Below are 14,125 nucleotides of genomic sequence, written 5' to 3'. Positions count from 1 at the left end.
TCATCCACAGCAAAGCTGGTATAACAGCTCAGAATGTTTTATAGTATTTATTTTAGAATAGGTTCAACTAGTATTTCAGAATAAATACTGAATTTATTCTGAATATAAACACAGGCTAGAGAGCAGACTGCATTCACAAATTCTGCTCAGGCCTAGATTCTTGACAAATAGCTGATACTATTAAAAATGCAACAATTAGGGGTTTTATTAGTTTTTAATGGCAGAAGTAGTTCACCAGAGCAGTTCACAACCACAGCACCAGAGCAGTTCACAACCACAGCCCTGTGGAACACCACCACAAGATTCAGGAATAGACACAGGGGCTGCACTTTACCTCCACTGCACACCACTGTGTCTTCAAGATTCCTGATGCATCAGGCAACCTGACTGGCACCTACCTGCAGTGCACAAGAGCTTCTTTGAAGGTGTGTAAGCTCCTTGTTTGTGAATTTCAAAAAGAGATGGAAATGGTGGCCATGCACAGTTAGCCATGGTGGCTGGAGAGTAGAGCTGTAGCTAAGGAGAATAAAAAAAAGTTGTCAAGGATCTCTATAGTAAAAAAAAAAAAAAAAAAAAGAAGAAACTGAACCTGAATCTCTAGAGCCCAGAATTATTGCTTTAATTATTGGCTTTTTTGTTTTTAATACGAAATTTTTCATAAAGATTGTTTATTCATTCTTTACTCCTGAGATATTTCAAATAAAGTGTACCCAGTTGAAGGCTGACTGAAGCTTGTAAAATAAGCACACTACAGCTTTGCCTCTTGAGTTCATGAGATGTCTGTAAACTGCCTGGAGGATAGGTGCCATTTTTTAACACTGCTGAATACTCATCCTTCCAAAAAGTTTTCTGTCAATGGAAATCACACAGGGCTATGCTCACCCTGGTAGTGGGTGATGATATTTCCAGATGACTAACCCTGACTAATTTATTAGAGCAGTGTAATATTGTCAAAAATGTACTTGGAAAGGTGACTGCTACATTTTCCAGGAGGCGTGTGTGGATGAGCAAGGAACTCCTGGATACACCTAGGAGTAAAACCAATGTTGACAAATGGGAGAGCTACCTGTATGCTGGATATGGAAGAGTAAACTGAGGTAGCTCTCATAATAAAAATATTCACAAGGTATAAACTCCATCCCTGTGGAAATGGGTAGTACAGGGCTCCAGCACTCAAGAAACTGAAGCTGCATTGATAACCTAGAGAAAAGATGAAGCATTTCTATTCCCATTCAGTACATCTGGACATAAGTCTCTGCAGCTTTGATCTCAACTAAGTGTGAATCAAAGATATTTTGAGATGATTATTGAAGGGTAGATTGCATTTCTTTTTAACTATATTGATTGGTATATATGAGAAAGAAAGATTTGTTTGTACAAGAAAAGGGACTGAAATATATCCAACACTGCACTAGCTGGAAGAAAAGCTCTGCAATATGTATCTCATAAAACTTTAATTTAATATGGCTGCCATAATTCATTTGTCTTTTCTATCTTTACACAGATGGAAGAGTCAAACTGTTGAGCAGAGACTCATATGAGCAAGGTATTTCATGCTGCAGTTTGGTGCAATGTTTACTGGTTTAAAGACAGCAGATACTGCTATCAAGTTATCTTGGGAAAACAAATGTGGGTTTGTTTTGAATTACACAGTTCTGGTTTTTTTTTCTGCCATTGATCTGCTTTCTAGATTGAAAGTTAAATTTGCAGGAGTGCAAGCCATACATCTTACTTCCCCAAAATTGTATTAAAAGGTGAAATATCACCATTTTGCAATGCTTGCCTGATCTTAAACGTAGTTGAAGTTACCCTAGAAACAGTTGTGAAATCCCCCACCTAAAATCTACTCCAGGTGCCTTAAGATCTTTCCTGTTACACAATGCTTTTGCCTTCAGAATTTTACCAAGATGTAGATGCTTGTATGCAGCTTACTTAAAAATTAAAGACCACCCAAAACTCCGTTAAAAACGCTTTTCAGCTCCAGTTTTTTTCCCCCTTCATTATTTTCAGCTAGACTTTTCCCCTCTTCATTATTATCATCTCACTAAATGTTTCTTTGAAGTTATTGCACTTGGAATATAATGTAAGTTGAGATGGATTTTGTTCCCTTGAAATTCAGTGTAATACAAACTATCATATCCTGACAAAATTAAGCCACGCTTCAACTACTCCTACTTGGAAACTGACTCAAAGGTAGAAATAAAATGCATTATTAGTTCAGCAGTGACAAACAGTGAGGGAATTTATGCAGTCATCTATAACCTGGAAGGGTTCTTCTGACAAGCAGAACTGTTCTCCAGTTACTGGTGTGTGGCTGCCCAAAAAAGCACATCTTGTGAAACATACCAATTGAAGCCTCCTTTGGCAGCATCTGCTGAACCCTGAGAACCAAATGGGAGATGAATGTCTTTGCAGATGAGGGTGTCCAAGCAGGAATCAAGAACTTGTGTACTTAAAGCAAAAGAATATCTTTTTTTTTTTTTTTTCAGCAACAATTAAAAGGTAATAAGGAGGGGGAAAAACAAAACAAAACAATACACTAGAAAGTGAAAGGACGTGTTAAGAATTCTGTAATGCACTGAACACAATGGAAAGGCAAATGAAATAAACCTAAAGATCAGCTAATGAACCTCACAACTTTGTAAAAGTGTCTACATGATTACAAGTAAGTGCTGCTCCATAACACATCCTGAGTATTAACACTACTGGATTTAGAAGAGCCCAGATGACAATTTACTCCCCAACTTTTAAAGGCTTAGTGCTTGTAGGTGTGCTTTACTTCTAGATAGATGCATTTTACTACAGTTTTTTTTCAGCAAATCAGCATGAACATGCTGTGGCTGACTTAAATAAAGTTGATTTCAGTTGAAGGTAGGATTTTGCAGCCCTACAGCCTTTGGATGCATTGGTAAAAAAGTCATATTTGAACATTTACCAAAGTTCTAACTGAAAGATGGATCATCACATTTCTCAGGTCACCCACAGCCTTCTCCAGTTGGGGTACTGGTGCACAACCATGTCATAGCCTGTTGTTCACTCAGCTGCCCAGGAATTCCTAGATTCACACAATGAGCTTGCTACAGTCAACCCTAAGGAAAAAGTAACCCAAGTCTGTTTACAATCCTTGCCTCAATTCTGATTGCTTTTATAGCTGTGTGAAGAAAAGCTCCTTTCAAATTATTCTCAAGCAGTATGTTGAGAAAGGAGATAACAGCTAGGGAAAAAAGAAAACTAATCCCTTTTACTTCTTCCTGTCACAGATGTCCTCACTTGGGGAGGGGTAGATTATTTTATTTTTTTAATGGCAGTCTTAAAAGGAAAGATATAAGAAAGAAGTTTATGGACTCTCAATATGTAATGAGCTACTGCCCATCAGTGAAAATTTGTTAAAATAAGTGCAGCTGCTGAATACCTCAAAGGAGAAGTGGAAAAGCACAAAACAGAAGCTTCACTTTCTCATAACATATTGATGAAAAATTTGGGCAACATAAGCAATATAGAATGACATCCATTGCATCTTTAGTTATTTCATGAGCAGCAGGCTTGATTCTCCAGAATTACGACGAGTATCTTCCCATGCTAAAAACTTACACTCATCTGACTAGGCTTTTATCTGTCTTAAAATCCTAGCCTCACTGTCCAAATAAAATGTCATGGTGAATGCACGAGTTCCCATTTCCCAGAAAAAACATGCTTTTTCCAACTAGAGAGTCTTAAGCCCATGTCTTTTAAGACACCTAGGGCTTGGAAAAGATGTATTTTCTCTCTGAGGCATCTCCTCCAGTTTGCCTCTCCCCGATCATTTAACTCTCTGTGATAAAAGTATGGGTATAATCAGTGGTCCTGACAATGAGAAAAAATGGAACATGAGAAACATGAGGAAGCATAAGAGGCCCAAACCCCCATCTCTGCTCAGAGGTTTGCAGAACCTTTCTTCTAATCTCAGGATGATCCCTTTCCGTTTGGGCAGGGTGAGGATGGCAAGCACACATACTTGGAGTTCAAGAGACTCCAGAAATAAGCCACTTTTAGTCTCATGGCCCCTTTGCAATCTTTTCACAAAGATTTAGTCATTCATCTCTTCATATTGCTTACTCTATTCACCTAGAATGATAAAAAAACATGGATAAAGTTTCACTGGCTCTCCAAACACCCACTGCAATTTAATATTTGGAAACAAAATGAGAGTATTTCATTCTGCACTCATCAGTGCCCTTAGCATAATGAACTGCCCCTCACCCATGCACGAGGCATTGATTTTCCCAGTCAGTGTACCTGACACACATCCAGTAAATGTCTCTCAAAATGCATCTTGAGCTCTTGGTTGCTGGAATTCTGCAAGCCAAATCCCCTGAAGCAAGCCAAAATGGATTCATCGAGGGAAGGACAGCAGAAAGCACTTTAGAACTACTTGCAGATAATGGAAAATATTTCCAAGTCATGTTGCTTCTCAGAGACCTTCTGCTAATGGAAATAATTATAAAAACCTATTTGTAAACTTTAAGAGTGAGATGATGAAGTAGCTAAATTGCTGCAGCACTGTGGCACACCTGTTCCAATTAAAGCAATTATCATAAAGCATGGACATTCCTGCCATCGCTGTACCAGCCAGAGAGCCTACATTTCCATTCTCAAAGCCTATTTAACTAGCATGTAATAATAATATTTTCATCATTTATGTACCTTCTGTTGCTAATTTCTACACTGTATGTGCAAACAAAAACCTGCTCTATCCGTGTAGAATCAAGTCTCATGTCTTCATCCTCCTTCCCACTAAGCTTGCTGAGGCTGGGAGTGGGCAAAATGAGGTTGACCAGAGAGGAATTTCTAATGAACAAGACCAAACCAACACGGGATACAGAGGTCAGAAATCAATTCTCTGTTTCAAGATACACATCCTCCTCTATCACCATCACAGGGCCAAAATCATGGGTCATTTGTATATCCTCCTTGAGAGCAAATGAAACTTTTGCTAAATTTTAGCAGAATATTCTCAGCCAAATCAGAAATGCTTCAGACACAAACAAATCATGAAGAGAAAACACACCATAACGGCAGTATAACAAGTGGAATTAACACATTACTTTTTTTATGGTTGCTGTGGAGCAAGTCTTTAAGGTCACACAAAAACCTGAATGAGCTGCATCAAGTTTGCATTAACTGATGCTATTGCTACTAGAAGCAACCCCCACTCAGAGTTTCCCTTTGCACTATATTATACATATATAAATAAGAAGCATTTTTTTAAAACACCATTTCAAAATGTCACTGTTAAGGTAGACTGAATAGTCCTTTTACTTCTTTCTTCCTTCTTTTTTTAATTCTTTAACTTTTTTTTATTTACTGCCACTTTCTCTCCTACCAGGATCTCTCTAGATGTGTCCACCTTGACTTCCCTCAGGGAATTTTTTATATATGATTGTATTTAAACTGTGCTCATTTACATTCAACTTCTTTGCTGCTTCTGCTTTCTGTTGTAGTTTTGGTTTTGGTATTTGTTTTGTTTTGTTTTCTGCCCCCTTCACTCCACTGTTACTTCAGTTTCTTGCAAATTCTTATCTCATAGTTCTTTCCAAAGAAGAAACAGAATGGAAAACATGTCCTGCAAATATTAATTACTCTTGGGGGAAACAGTCTCATGAAATGCAGAATATTTATCTCTGTCACAAGTACCTCAAAATTGTGCAGATGCAACAAAACAGAAAGCACTGATCTGGCAAGCAGTAACATCTTGGGGAAGTTGCTGTGTTTCTGAGTGCTGTGATCTGGGGAGTTCATTCAGCAGCACTGCTGTGTCAAACAGAGAAGATGTCTTACACATTCAGTAGTGCCATCCGTACACCTGGGGCTTGGCAGACACTGATCATCAATCCCCATCATCTCACAGTGTTTTCCAATAAATATCACCACTTACTACAATTCCTGCTTACAGAGATTTTTGTGTTGCCTGCATTTGTAATGCAAACACTCTGCATTAGCCATAAGGTTGCATCACAGCAGTTTCTAAATTGCAGATCATAGCTGAGACCAATAACTATCTGGCAGAACCCTCTGAGCAGTCACAGAGCCACAGAATGGCTTGGGTTGGAAGGGACCTTTTAAAGATGATCCAGTCCAATCCCCTATCACAGACAGGGCAGGTTTCAAGAGACAAGGTTCTCAAAGACCCCCTGCAACCCGATTTGGAATAACTGCAATGATGGGGCATGCCCAGCTTCTCTGGGCATCCTGTTCCAGCACCTCAGATACATTTCTTTAGCTTTCTAAAACTATTGTGTTTCCCTTACCACAAGTCATCAAGGTATCCAGGCAGGGGTCCTGACACCCCATAAATCAAAATGCTTGATGATCTGCTGTTTTGCAGACTGCTTTAAAATCCATTTTTAATGCAACTCGTTTACTTAGTGCATTCACCCAGAAATCAAAGAAGTGTGAGAAGCAGTTCCCTATTTGATGTATAACATGTCAAAGCTATGAGGCTATAGGAAAGCATCCTCTGGTTTCAGGTTCTTTCCTTTTTCCCTTTCTGACAAATATGTGACAGTCACCCAAAAACTCAAATACCAGAAAAAAAGCAAGACAAATCTGTAATCAGTATTAAACAAACACGATTTTTTTTCTTGACCTTTCAAACAGCATTCATGCTAATGATACAGGACTCAGAAGGAAGAAAATCATCACATAAATATGTGTAGCTTCATAAAATGAGCAATGACAGAGCTAAGAGTTAGAGACAAAGCTAAATAAAACAATTAGCAACAACCTCAGTAGAAAGCTGACTTCTCTGTGTTAAAGCCATCTCAGCTTCCTCTCTACTGCCTTAAGACAAAGATTCTAGAACTGCCCTGAACGCACCCTGTAAGCAGAAAGCACTTGTTTCCAAACTGATAACTCTAGTATCTGCCTTAAACTTTAACTGGAAATATTTCCTCCAATTCAATCATTAAACTGTTTCATGCATTCAAGATCCCCTTTTAAAATGGTTAGTCTTGAACAGGGGACAGAATTGATACAGGAGAAAAACAAATTTAGAAGTTTTGATAAGGTTATGGTTTTACAAAACCAGAATGCAAGTATGAAAACCCTAGGAGTTTTCACTACAACACTGGCAAAATTTCCTCTGCTGGTGCATAGCAACGAGGCTTCATTGATTAAATAATGCTGTTCTGACACAATAGCTGGGGAACTGGCTTTACATTTTTACAGGGAGAAAATCTACAGCAACTGGAGATCCAGTGAAATGCTCTGGTAGTAGACACTTTGTCAAGGTGGAGGAAAAAAGGGTGTTTTCTGCATTTTATTTGATTTTCTACATATTAAAAAGCCTTGCTTGGAAAGGGTGCTCAATATATCATTTGATGCAATCTTTACAAAATTTTCTGGTAACTTAGCCCTACCTTTAAAAAAAAAGTGTTTTTAAGCTAAATTTGAAATGTAAATTATCATTAAGTATTAAAAGTGAGATTAAGCTGCTTACTCTTTCCTGGACACATCTGCAATAATTTTGATACTCAAAGATGTTGTTTGGTCTATGTTAATTATTAAAAGATCTACTCAAGATGTTTTGAAGTAAAACTAAATTAAGACTCATAAACCAGTTCCCCTGAACAAAGAAAAGGCATTTGAGAAAAAAAATGAAGATCAACAGCAACAACCTTCCTGAGCAACCTCTGCCAGTGTCTCACCACCCTGACACTAAAGAATTTCTTTCTGATGTCCCATCTAAATGTAACTTTTTCAATTTTAAAGCCATTCCCCCTTGCCCTATCACTACAAGCCCTGTTAAAAAGTCCCTCCCCAGTTTTCCTCTGGCCTGGTTCTGCTCCTTTTGATGCTCAAGCACAGTCCTGGCTCATGTTCCATGCCCATCAGTCATAACTAAATTACATGAATGCTAAATTAAGTATTATTAACAAAACCTTAGAGAAAACACCACACGGTGAAGGGTTGAATACTAAATACTGCATATCTACCAGTTTCCCCACTGTATTTCATACATTTAAAAGGAAGCAAACCAAAGTCAGAAGACATGCATTTAGCTGTATGGTTTTATTAATTAAAATATTGATTTATGTCAGTCATGCATATTATAGTTTAACAAAGAGCAAGTGCTCATGTCTTTTCAATCACACAAATCTAAATAAATTAAAGGAACATCATACTTGTGGCTTCTCATAGAATTATTGCTTGCTTTCATTTAGTGCCCACCATCATATTAGCATTAAACTGCTTTGAAGCCTGGACTGTGTTTTGCCTTCCATTTTCACAGAATGCACTAACATTACTTAAGATGGAGCCTTTTTTTCAGTCTCTAAACTGTCTTGTTCTATTCATTCAAGCCCATACTATGTTTTTTCCTTCCAGCTATTTAAACTGTAAACGTTTCATGAATAAATGAAAAGGATGAATAATAGAAGTGTGCACTGTATGAAAATGTCTAAAATTCACATTATACAATTTCTTAGAAGTTCTATTTGTATATGCCAATCCACACAGCCTTCTGTTTTTTCAAAAACTTCCAGGATTTTTCATATTTTCTGTGAGGAAAACAACTAATGCTTACTAGTTCAATCATACCTCTAGTCTGATATTAAGAAAAACCCCACCAATGCCACTTTTCATTGACTACAGTAAACAAGTTATTTATTCTTCATGACTTAATATTCCCCCAGTGCTATGTAAAGAATGACCAAAAAAACACTCGACATTTTTTATCAAAAAATATAAACAGCAAAGGAGAAAATCATTACTTCATTACATTTTGACAGCTTGCTTTGAGGCAAAACACATGCATTTGCCCAACACTGCAAAGATTTGAGGGTAAAGAGACATTAAGGCATGAAAAGAACAGTTTGTGTAATCTCAGTTGAATGAACCAGTGAACTTCACAGGATCTCAGCCAGGTTTGCAGGACAGTGTTTTAGTCTGATATTATATTTACTTTTTCTAAGAAGATTCTTTACTTGGCTAATACATCACTTGGGTGATGAGAGGGGTGTTCCCCTTGTGGTTTTAAGAGGCTTTGCTTTAGCAAAAGGTTTAGATTTTAATTTATAAAGACTAAGAACCTGGTAAGAATGCAGTCTCCTCATTCCTTCCAAATTCTTTACCCCAAACTCATGTGCAGAAGCACGAAGCTGCTGGAGTGTGTTCCACAAAGGCAGAGAGAGGAACCAGGAATGGGAGTAGGAGCTCTGGACTTCAGAATAGAGGAGGAAAAGTTTCCTTATAAAATGAGGAGGTTAAGAAGTAAAGACATCTACTAAGACATTCTAGTGGAAAAGGGGAAAGATATTCTGAGTTGTTTTTTTCAGCTACGAAACTTGGCAAGATTCAGCAACTCCTTTGGAGCTGGTTTATCTGTAGGTACAGAGGTAAGAAATATGGAACTTGACAAAGTTATTGCATTTGTTTCAACTTTTTGCTTACCATAAAACCTACTTCAATATACTGTTAAAATTTAATTGTACTTAGTGCTGTACATTTCTTTCATAGCATTTCCTATCTGGCAATAAAGTCCTTAGTTTGCAATGGGTCATATAATAAAAATGAGTGCCCATCACCCCTAGGCTTACAAGAACCAATGAACCAGAGCTACTGTAGTTATTTATAAACACCTGTATCAACTTTCCAGTCATTTGTTAAGCAGAACTGAAACCAAAAGGACTATTTCCTAACTCTGCTGTGCCTCTGATTGAACCATCTCAGTGTCAAACATGAGTAAGCTGCTAATTGTACACAAAAAATCACAGAAACATTGACAAATAATGATGGGACTGCTTAAGACCAGTTTGCTGTAGCTGTCAGGCCTGCCATAACAAATTATCCTCTGTGGTTTAATACCAGCCCTTCCTTTCTTACTGTGCAGGGACACAATGAACACTAAATAATAGTCAATATTTTCACATGAAATGGATCCCAGTTTAAAATTCAGATCTTGGTATTCATGACTTGCTTCTCACATCCATGGCAGCCTCCAAATGCCTAGATATTTAAAATGCCATTCTAAATACCACTGGTGCCACTTTTGTTTGCAAAATACATTTAATAAAATGTAGCTGTTTATCACAGAACATACTGTAATAGCCTTAGATTTATCCAAAAGGTCAAGACAACTTTCCTTTCTTAATGATAGCCAGAAATGACTGGACCTCTCAGGAGGATATAATTAAAAAATTACAAGCTACTGCTGCTGTGTGCATCGTGGCACTAATTAGAGGAGCTTATTAGAGGAATTAAAACATTCCTTATTACCTACAAGCAAATCAGAGTAAGCTATCAAAATGCTCCCAGCAATGCTCTTTCTCATGCATTTCAAGAGAAAAACAGATAAGGAAACAGCAGCACTATGGTTGTTCAGCCCATGTACACAAATATTCTTATTTTCAGAAGCTGAGATAGCTTCTTTCTTTCACCTTCACTGTGGCATCAGCAATAAAACTACTCAAAAGTGGGTGGTCAACTGCTTATATTCAAACTTGAGTGTGTGCAACACAATGGAAGCCAGAGAGAATTATCATAAGGTAAATATCTTGTTAGAAATAACTTCCAAATCAGCAACCCAACACTTCTGAAGGCAGCTGAGAGCTTTGTGTTAATTATAAGGCACTTCAGTTTCAAAGCTTAATGGATCCTATTTTCTTCAAACAATATAATTTTAAAGTCTAAAAGTTTCTAGCCAACAGACTGGCCCCAAAATTTTGCATCCAGAATACACATTAAAGTAACTTCTTTATCCATGGTGAAGATTTCCATTTTTATATTTTAAGGAGGCAGTTCAGTGTTAAAATATCCCAGTATTGCATTTTTGTTTATCACTGCAGAAATATCAAAATGTTTCAACAATAATAAAACACAGAAGCTTCCTTTCAGAATAAAAAGGCTGTAAACAGATGAGAGTAGCTTTTGCAGTACTGGCTTATTCAATCCTCAAATTACTAAGACATTATTAGTAGTAATATTAATTATTCATATTACGATGTTGTTCCTGAATCTGCTTCAAAACTCCACTACTAGATCACTGAGATTTTTAATCACATCACATTCTTGAGACCTGTTTTGTCTCTAATAGTGAAATAATTCAGGTTTCTAAAGGCTACTGAAAATTCAAGCAAGCCCCAATTCCTGAGAAAAACAAAAACCAAGTATTATCTCTGTCTGTTCACTTCCTGGATTCCCTCACAGAATTCCTGTATGCAAACAGTGCCCCAGAAACAGCTGGAGGCACAGAAATGTACATCATGGAAATAAAGGATGCACAGGGGAAGATCCAGGTGACAGTATTTATATAAATGACTGCAGGGAGGAGTGGTAACTCAAACGTGGCACAGCCACCAACAAGCTCTGTGCCTCCTGTCTCACATGAAGGCAGATGTCACCCAGAATTGTGCATTATGGATGTTTTGTCTCTACCATGTTTAACCAAATCTGCATAAAGAAGGTAATCCAAGCTGGGTTTCTCACTACGTGCTGACAAGTATCAAACCTGTCTCTCCCACCAAGCATGCCAAGCAGTTTGCAGCTGGACAATCCTTGGGCAATCCACCCAAAGCAACTCTAATGCCTTTTTTTTCTTTAAATCAGCTCACAACAGTGCAAGCCTAGGCAGAAAACCCTGTCTATCCAAGGTGAGGTACTAGTAACTATATCAATTTTACAGCCAGCCTTGTGTAGAAAGCAAAGCAGGACAGAGTTCTGATATTTTACCTACAACTGCCCCATTACACAACATGCAAAAGTCACTTTGCCTTTCTCCTCTGCTGTTTCCATCTGTATGAGAGCAGCTGGGAATGGGCTGTAATACCCGTGTCATTACACTGCTGCACTTGGTAACAGAATCGTAATAACAGCATTCTCAGGGATGGAAAGGACCTGTAAGATCACCGAGTTCTAAACCCCCCATGCCATGGGCAGGGACACCTCCCACTAGAGCAGCTTGCTCTGTGTCTAAAATGGTGACTTTGGTGTGATGCAAAATAGTTGCTGCTGTAAGAAAAACAAAAAAAAAAAAAAAAAAAAGAGGAAGAAGGAAAAGAGGGGGGGGGGGAACAAGAGGAGGCAAGGGAGGGGAAAAAACAAAGGGGGAAAAAAAGGAAGGGGAAAAGGGGGGGGGGGAAAAGGGGGGGGGGAAAAGGGAGGGGAAGGAAGGGAAGGGAAAAAAGGGAAAAAAAGGGAAAAAAGGGAAAAAAGGGAAAAAAGGGAAAAAAGGGAAAAAAGGGAAAAAAGGGAAAAAAGGGAAAAAAGGGAAAAAAGGGAAAAAAGGGAAAAAAGGGGAAAAAGGGGAAAAAAGGGGAAAAAAGGGGAAAAAAGGGGAAAAAAGGGAAAAAAGGGAAAAAAGGGAAAAAAAGGGAAAAAAAAGGGAAAAAAAAGGGAAAAAAAGGAAAAAAAGGAAAAAAGGAAAAAAAGGAAAAAAAGGAAAAAAAAGGAAAAAAAAGGAAAAAAAAAGGAAAAAAAAGGAAAAAAAAGGAAAAAAAAAGGAAAAAAAAAGGAAAAAAAAAGGAAAAAAAAAGAAAAAAAAAGGAAAAAAAAGGAAAAAAAAGGAAAAAAAAAGGAAAAAAAAAGGAAAAAGGAAAAAAAAAAGGAAAAAAAAAAGGAAAAAAAAAGGAAAAAAAAAAGGAAAAAAAAAAGGAAAAAAAAAGGAAAAAAAAAAGGAAAAAAAAAGGAAAAAAAAAAGGAAAAAAAAAAGGAAAAAAAAAGGAAAAAAAAAGGAAAAAAAAAGGAAAAAAAAAGGAAAAGCTGCCTTGCCACCTGAAGCAGTCATTTAAAATGGTGAACCAGAACAGTAAACCAAAGTATTAAGTCACCCTTGGAGAGTCAGGCCTCGAGATATTTTTCCTGACTCCTCATTCATGAAATGAGAATAAAATATTGTCCTGCCTAATAGAGGAGTCAGGAAGATAAAACAGAGCTCCGTGCTGCAAGCAATTCCAACCTCTGGCATCTGGCTTCACATCTTTCATTTCTCCTTTATTGATTGCCCAGCTTTGCAGGCAATGATTTGATTTCAGCATTGCTGAGCCTTCTCAAGGCATGCGAAGGAAACAGGAGCAATAAATACACAGTATTCCTGTGAATAAGGAAGAATAAACCCAAAGACAAGGAATCAGGGGGTCCTGGGTTCAGATTCAGCCCTATGCCTCATTTACATGTAGGTTCCTTAAGGAATTTTTTTTTTTTTTTTTTTTTACAGTAGTAAATAGGGTGATGATACATTCCAAGGAAACAACAAAACACATAGTAACGCTTTTAACCACGAAGGCATGTGACAAGCACCAATAAAAACAAACAAAAGACCCAGTATTTCTGTGTAAAGTCTGCCAGGCTGGATTCTGAGTGAATTCTGAGACTGAAAAAGGATGCTATGTTTTTAATTAATAACACAGCAGGTGACACCCAACTACGACTACCTCAGAGTGCATCTACACATAAGATAGAATTAACATATCGTCTTAATTTTCTGAATTTTTGGTGCCAGACCTCCAACTCTTCAGGAAAGTTGTGTAGGGCAAGATACTAACAGGTGCATTCAATACCACTTGCAGTTAAGGACTACTTGCAAAGGGAAGTTATTTGAAACTCTCCTGAGGTAATAAACAAAAATTCTGACACAATTTATGATGAATACATGCAAACAAGTAACATGAGCTCCAGCATCGAAAGGAAGGCAGAAAGAAACACCTTTGCCTAGCCATGCCAACCCCAAAAAGCACTCAGCTTTATGCAGAAAACACCTCACGAAAGTTTTTTCCTTTCTCCAACATACTTGAAAAAAAAAAACCTGTGAAAAATCCCATTTCCCCACAGGAATCTCCCCGTACGCCTCTGCCCTTTGCCACCAACCCCCGGAGCCCTAACCCTGCAGAAAAAACAAATTCGTTCCGTCAGCAAACACCTCCTTCCCACCCAGCCCTGGAAGAACACAAACAAACAAACAAATCAACTAAAACCCCAACAACTTTCCTCACCCACCAAGCCTCCTCTCACGCGGCTTAAGCCCCACTGCCCCTGCGCTTGTCCCCCGAGCTGGGAAATGGCGGCGGCTCCAACGCCTGCCTGCCTGCCTCAAACGGCTCCCTTCAACGGTCGCCTCGCCCGCCCAGCCCAACGGTCGCCACGCGCGCCCAGC

At 38.1% G+C, this 14,125-nt stretch overlaps 1 long non-coding RNA gene across 2 annotated transcripts in view; it reads right to left on the bottom strand.

The window, feature by feature from the left end:
* Window positions 1–13,851, bottom strand: part of LOC139795656 (uncharacterized) — a 31,746-nt gene extending 17,895 nt beyond the window's left edge. The window contains exons 1-2 of one of the 2 annotated variants that reach the window (XR_011725630.1): window positions 13,778–13,851; window positions 399–510 (exon numbers count right to left, since the gene is read on the bottom strand). This is a non-coding gene — a long non-coding RNA (uncharacterized lncRNA). Of the gene's footprint in view, window positions 1–398; window positions 511–2,935; window positions 3,110–13,777 lie in introns of those variants that run through there. The other variant, XR_011725631.1, reaches the window with a different exon arrangement.
* Between the last annotated feature and the right edge of the window lie 274 nt (window positions 13,852–14,125).

The sequence above is a fragment of the Heliangelus exortis genome, chromosome 4, assembly GCF_036169615.1.
Source record: "Heliangelus exortis chromosome 4, bHelExo1.hap1, whole genome shotgun sequence".
Taxonomy (NCBI): domain Eukaryota; kingdom Metazoa; phylum Chordata; class Aves; order Apodiformes; family Trochilidae; genus Heliangelus; species Heliangelus exortis.
This window is presented reverse-complemented; position numbering and strand designations above follow the sequence as displayed.